The sequence below is a fragment of the Rhipicephalus sanguineus genome, chromosome 9 (genome assembly GCF_013339695.2).
Source record: "Rhipicephalus sanguineus isolate Rsan-2018 chromosome 9, BIME_Rsan_1.4, whole genome shotgun sequence".
NCBI lineage: Eukaryota > Metazoa > Arthropoda > Arachnida > Ixodida > Ixodidae > Rhipicephalus > Rhipicephalus sanguineus.
Window position 1 is genome coordinate 65,909,296 of NC_051184.2, and position 7,420 is coordinate 65,916,715.

Genomic DNA, 7,420 nt, shown 5'->3' on the forward strand with positions numbered 1-7,420 from the left:
CAGACAGGGTACTTCTTTGTCCACTTTAATTCCTTTCAGTTTAGGTCGTAATCATTACACTACAGTTAAAAACAATTAATGTGCCTTATGCTCTCCTAGGCTTAAATGTTTGTTGGCGTCATTGGTTATGTTATGTTCTGACATACTTAGATGGCGGAGACTTTTACATTGACAGCCTCCGTTGGCCTCTTCCGCCTACTTTTGGCTAATTGGTGAGTAGTATTGGCTCTAACAGCAACTTTGTCATTGTGCGATCTCAATCCAAGCACTGTGTTGTCGAAGAAGTTACATTATCGTCTCCTTTCCTATTCGCTTCACGAGTATATAGGACACAGAAAGTATCGGGAAGTCTTAAAGAGACGATGTCGGAATGATGCAGCACCGACAAATGTATTTTTCAAGAAAATAGAAATTAAGTTTAGGCGAGTGAAGTGCATGTTTCAAAAGTCAATGGTCACACGAACCGAGCTTCCCTTTTTTTAAATTTGGCGTGACAGCTGCAGTACCAGTGCAACGCCATCGTGACACCACGGATGCACACAATTTTTTTTTCACTTTTGGTATCTGTCCTGTCTCAACCAATATAATAATGTATAATTGTTGGGGTTTTACGTCCCAAAACCACGGTATGATTATCAGGGACACCGTATAGCGGAGGGCACCGGAATTTTCGGCCTAAACACACAGGCCTCAAGCATTTCCACCTCCATCGAAAATGCGGCCGCCGCCGCCGCAATTCGATCCCGCGACTTTCAGGTCAGCAGTCAGGCACTGTAACCAGTGTAGACCACTGCGCCGGGCTGTCTCACCCGAAGAAACATGGTATAGCAATTTTTATTCGCTTCATTTGCGATTTTGCCTATAAGAAGTAGTTTTCGAGTTCTCATCTGTTTCGAAGATGGCCATGAGATCGTGAAGTTTCAACTCGAACGTAGCGGCTTGGAATCATATATGTATACGTATCAGAACGTCAGTTAAGAAGAATCTTTAAAATATTCACCGCCGATTAACAGCGTACAGTCAGACATTCGATTAGGAAGGTGATCAGGCCTTGTCCGTGATGTGAATTACTAAAAACAGCATGTGCGATCGAGATGACTTGAATGTTAACGCGATAGCGTTAGAGAGCTCATTTCGCAGGAATTCCGGCGTCGGTGTCGGCGTCGTTGGTTGTGAGCGAAAAATCGAAGTTATCCGCGAGCGAAAATTCGAGATAGATGCAATAAATAATAAAAAAATGCCCCCACCTGCCCGAAGGGAATCGTGAGGAAATGCGAATGCATTTCTTGCGCCGAGATGGACATATCGACGCGCTCAAGTGTCTCCCTTTTGGGCGCCTCTTTCAACGAACACTTCCTACGTGCGTTCGTAATCACCTCAGGGATGTTGCCACCGCCTTCAATGCAGCACAACGCGTTTAGAACGCGCTGTTTTCAGGCTGTGCCAAGGCAGCACAAACGCTACAAACGCGTTTCAAACGCACTGCATTGAGGCGGTGGCGCAGGGAGGAGAGAGAGCGAACGGCGAGAGAAGCAGCGGCGAAGCACTGCACCTACCCTCTCCTACACTCTCTCCACACACGCGGGAGCTCCGCCGAGCTCCCGCGATGCGAGCACCCTCACACGCCAGAGCGCGCTCCTCTTCTCCACTCACTCTCCCCTACTCCGCCCGCACCACCTGCTCCGGTTGCTAGGGGCGAGGATAAGCGCGCACGCCTGCAGCTGTTGCTATGGGAGAGGGAGTGAGAGCGGAGAGGCGCGCGGACAACGCCGGACGCCTGACATAGCCCGACTAAGAAATGCATTCGCATTTAAAAAAATCTGCGATCCACGCGAGAATTGAACCCGGACCTCCTGCCTGGCAAGTAGGTGTTCTACCGCGAAGTTATACACGCCAGCGCTTGAAACTGGTTCGCAAAGAAACGCTATAAGAATTTCATGTAACGGGGGGGAGTCGTATGAACGCGTGTAATATTGCGGGGCAGAATCGTAGGCTCGCACCAGGCGTCGAAACATGTGAATTGCGCAAAGTGTGTGTGGTTTAAAGCTGCCTCTCCTTTACAAAGCTTGCAGGCGCGCGTGGCACCTTACGGGCGCGTAGTGGGTAATTTGCCAATTTGCAAACATGACCACGATTTGGGGACATGTGCACGTACACTCTTAAAAAAAAAGTTAGGAAAAAGCTTGTAACCACGAGCAAATATTTAGTAACAGCAGCTGTTACTAGCTTTCTTGGACCATTACTAACTTTCTGCTACCTTTTTACTACCTACGTTAGCAGACACTTAAAAGTTGCAACGGTTACTACCTCTTGCGTACCGTTACTAACTTTTGCCATGCACCTGTTAAATGAACTTGTTAAACGAATCTTAGAAGTTATTATTACGAGCTTTTTACAACCTATTCACTAGCACGGGGATCCATTCCAGTTCACTGAGGCGATATTATTAAGCTTAGTACCCCATCTTGTGTCTTGTATATTAGGTCATGTTGAGACAATATTACGAAAAATAGGCACAACATATTGATTGTCTTAATATGCTTGATTAAAGGTCCTACGCTACGTTACCTCGCGCACCTAGTAAAATTGTACACTATGTAAATATAGGCGCATAACTTAAACTATTTATCCTAAAGCCTAGCTGCCCGCTGGCACCAGATGCGTACCCCAGAGGTAGGGCTCTATATGCTCCTGGAAACACTTACGAATTATACGTGTCGTGCAGCCTTGTCGTTGTCTATGTATGCTGTTCTGATTCATGACATACTGTGCATAATTACCTAATGATATATCGCAATGTTGATGCTCGCGAATTTGACCTTATAAAAACAAGAGGCTCGTCAGGCGAAAGGATCACGGTTACTAATTTTTTTTTGTAGTAACCGTTACTACCTATTTTACTAGTTAGCAACGAGAAGGGTGTAACCGCTACAAAGTGCGTTTGTAATGGCGAGGGTAGTAACGGTTACTAACCTCCCCGTTACTAGCAAGGAAAGAATATTGATGCGCACACATATAAAAACACGGACTCAGGAGACATTGCGCTCGTCCTTGTCTCCTGAGTCCGTGTTTTTATGTGTGTGCGCATCAATATTCTTTCCTTGCAAGTATGAACCAACTAGCCCAGCAGCAAGTTTTATTGATCCCCGTTACTAACCGCACTTACTAACAGGGTAGTAACATATGTGACAAGTAGTTAGTAAACCGAAGTTAGTAAGTACTACAGCCTTCTTTTTAAGAGCGTAGCGCCATCTCTCGTCGGTGACAGCGGTGGCCTGCCGTAACTGAGTGGGAAATAGGCGAAAAAAAAAATCATATCTGATGAAAAAAGATAGTTATCAAAAACGACTCTCGGTTCTATACAGCAGAGCCTTATTTGAACATTCTGTTAAAGTCACAGTGTCACACTAAAAACCGCGTGGCTTCCCAGAGTGTTTAAAATTTGACAATAGGGCCCCGTGTGTTCCTGAAGGGATATTCAGACGGGGGAGAAATGCTCGGGGGGTAAAGGCGGAGCCTAGTGACGTCAACTCGCGAGGAGAAGTCGCCACAAATGCCCCCCACTCACACGGACGGGGCGAACGGAGGGGGAGACCAGTGTTACCAGACTACTCCTGTGGCTTGTACCGCCCGTTTCACCAGCTGCTGACGACGATGACCCCAGCTACAGATGACCCCAACTGCAGACTGGACACCCACTGCCGCTCTCTGCAGGAGCAAGTGCAACAATGTGGCCAAACAAGAGCCAGAAATTCCGCCACATCCCCCACCGCCGGGGGATTGTTTGTCCTTTCGGGGAAAACGTCCCCGTCTCCTCCGAGGAGGCGCGGGGGGGTCACGCCCACTCGCTAATCCGTGACGTCGCGGTCACGTGATCCGCAACCCCCCCGTCTCCCCCGAGCATTCCTCCCCCGTCTGAATACCCCTTAATGGGCGGTGTTCAATTCTCCTGGGAAACCACACGCTTTTTAGTGCGATACTGCAGTTTTACCAAAATGTTCCAGTAGGTCTCCGCTGCATCGAACCCGGAGTCGCGTTTTTGATAACTAGCTTTTTTCAGGAGATATGATTTTTTTTCGCCTATTTCCCATTGAGTTATGGCACGACGCCGTTGTTGCCGCCGAGAGATGGCGCCACGTACAAATGTCCCCAAATCCTGGGAATGAGGAAGAATCATGGCGTAGTAGGCACTTCGCAACTGTACTTGCAGTAGGCATTCTAGCATAGTTTGAAACGGCCAGTGTTGCGCGCTCAAACGTTCCTTTCCTTGCGGCACGTTTGAAGGCGTTGTGCACGTGGCCCGATTACCCTACCGCGTTCTAAAGTCTTGAAGGCGAGGCTCAAGCGTCCTCCAAGTGTTTAACCGACGATTGAGCAGGTTCTTCAATTGCTCGTTGGTACATTGTTTAAGTGTGCTTATGCGTCCTGCTGACGCGACCTTGTAAGCCGAGTAACTGAAATAGCGTTTCAGTGCGGGATTGGAGCCGATAATAGCCATTACTGCTACGGGCCTAAACAAATTATGGTCACTTTGTGTCAAATGAAATTCTATGCATTGTCGAGATGGGTTTATTTGACGGCAGTCGGCGACGATGCGCAATGGTGACAGTCAATGCTAAACGCGGACTCAGAGCGCGAGCGGGAAGAGCCAAAGAGGACGACCCACTAGAAGGCTACAGAGAGCGCAACACATTACTCATCTCAAAGGCTTCGCTACAGCATGTATAAATAAAGAACTCTATGAATCTAAAGCCTAGCGATGATTCTGGCGAAGAGGTGTTACCTGGGATTTAGTTAGACGGTTGTAGAAGTTTGAAGCCTGGTCTTGAAACGCGCCTTTGAGCGCTGTATATCAATCAAACTGTACGGAATACGCCAGTCTTAAAAAGTCCTGAAACAGAATACGTCCGTGTCTTCTCCGCAGGATTCCGCAGGGCGCTGCTCTTTATACCCAACATGGTTCCTTATTTGCATGAGTAACATATGTTCTTCTGGGGTCCAGGAGTAACAATGGGGCTCTTCGCAGATTACTGTGCAATTCAGACCAGGGTTGACAGAGCTGAAAGCGCATAAAGCTTAACACCTTGAGATGTCAAGTGGTACAAGACCTTCAGGAGCCATTTCCCCATAGGGAAAATGGGGGCGAACGAAGCTTTGCATGTGCGTGCCGGAGCTAGTACTTTTAGTTGTTTGCTTCTATAATTGTTTCTTTTGTTGTCTTTCTTTCTGTCCCGGGCGGAATCGAAACGACTCCCATTGGTTGCGGGCGTGGCGTGAGGGCGCGCCTACGCAGTTGGCATTGTGCCAAGTGACTCACGTTCCGGCGCCGGCGCCGGAACGTGAGGTCATGCGTTGATAGCCAGGCAGCGATGAAATGTGCCAACGTTCAGTGAAAAGTGACCTCGATAAAAGGTCAAACTGCCATATCAGAAGCGGCAGACCGCCGACAAGCACGCAATCGCGAGAGCATCGGTTATTTGAAAACGGCGCATAGAGATACGCAGGTGACCAGCGCCACCTTCGAGAGACTCATTTATGTATCCAGCCTGCGCCAGGCTTTTTGACGTATACGCGTCCAGCGCGACAACGCCACCACTGAGATCCGTAACTCATTACGAGCTTCGCTTGAAAAATGTCTGCTGGAAGTCGAAACTGAGACGACGATGTGTATTACCCTAAATCGTAGAAAACGATCACTTAATATCGCGTATCGATGCCTGCCAGAAATATAAACACACGAACCAGAACCAAAAGTGAACACACGAACGTAGCTGTGGTCACATCTAATTCACTGTTTCTTTAAAGTGCAACGTACACGTTCGTAATAATCGAATTTGCGCGCTCACGCATTTAACGAAGTTCCTTAGCCATTTCAGACGCCAGCTATGAAGAACTGTCTGTAAATGTGTCAAATCGTTAGAATCTTATTTCAAGGCACTCGATACTCTATTGCAACAAAAATAATGTCGTAATACGTTCGTTTATGTGTTTTATAGTAATCATTCCCAATTACTTTGTAATTAAATATCAACTTATTCTGAAGCCATTCACGCTCTGTTTTTCCATAAATAGAATGAAATCTCAGGCTAGAAATATAGTGCAAATTCGTTTTCGGTCATGCCCACGTTGAACAAAGAAAAATTATACTTTTGACGTGGGTCGTGGGAAGCGGCCTGTCGAACGACTCGTCGAATATGGTAGTGCCTTCAGCAAAGTGATCATATGCAACAGTGCAATGCAAAATTAAGTTAAATGAAGACAAACTTATTACGGAGGAGGTTCAATCCATCAAAAGCTAGTTCTTTTGCTCTTTTTTTGCAACTAGTCGATACAAATAGCAACTACGAGTGGTGTACACAATTGTGTACATAGCGTCTCAAAGGGTTCAGGGGAAAGCGTCTTCTTGCTTTCCATTATGCGTTGTTGTGGTGACGTCGTTTTAGATCCTTATATCTATTGGCCTAGCGTCGTCTCAGATGTTATGTTGTTGTCGTTTTCTTTAGCTCGTATGTACGCGGCTATATAGGCATAAAAAAACCCTTGCCATGGATATGACCTAAAGCTCCATCTTCTTCAAATATTGATGAGAACTAACAGGCAATAACGATAAGGAAAGTAGGAATGTCATCTGTAGCTACATCACGCTTCTTAAGAACATCAGGAACGATTCTAGTTCAGTGTGTTTTGTCGACGCCGCTCAGTACGGTCACTCGGCTAGGTTTTCTGTTGTCTCCGTCAATCACATGGGTTCTACTATAAATGCTGCATCGCTTAGGGACTCTAGTCCCTCGAGAGCCGAGCAGGTGGCAGTAGCCCTTGCCCTTTTGGACGACAGTAGGTCGCAAATCTTCACCGACTCCAGGTCGGCGGTCAGGGCTTTTGCCTCGGGTTCAATCTCTGCCGAAGCATTCAAAATACTTGAAAATAGGACACTTTCCCCGCATACCATTACTTGGTTTCCTGCACATCTCGAACCCCGACTGGACTCCCTCGCAAACCTCAACGACACTGCTCACTCCCGGGCGCGCGCACTAACCCTCCGCGCTGGGGTGGACGTAGGTCCGCAGGTTGACTGTGGGGTGTTTAGGGACGCTTTACTTACTTTCAATGAAGTCACTAAACACTACCAGTTGAGTAGGCGGTCTTTTCCTCCTCCACACCGCAAGTTGTCTAGACCTCAGGCCATCACGTTTAGAATGCTACAGACTAGGTCTTATCCTAGTCTATCTTTCCTCAGCATCGTCTCTTCAGAGGCTTTCGAGTCTAGCTGCCCTGACTGCGGGGAGATCAGTAACGTTGAACATATGCTCTGGCGGTGCCCCTTGTTACGGGGCCTAAGTCGGCTCACAGAACAGGATTGGGACTCTGCCTTACGAAGTTCAGGATTTTTACCACAACTACGGGCTGTCCAGAGAGCCCA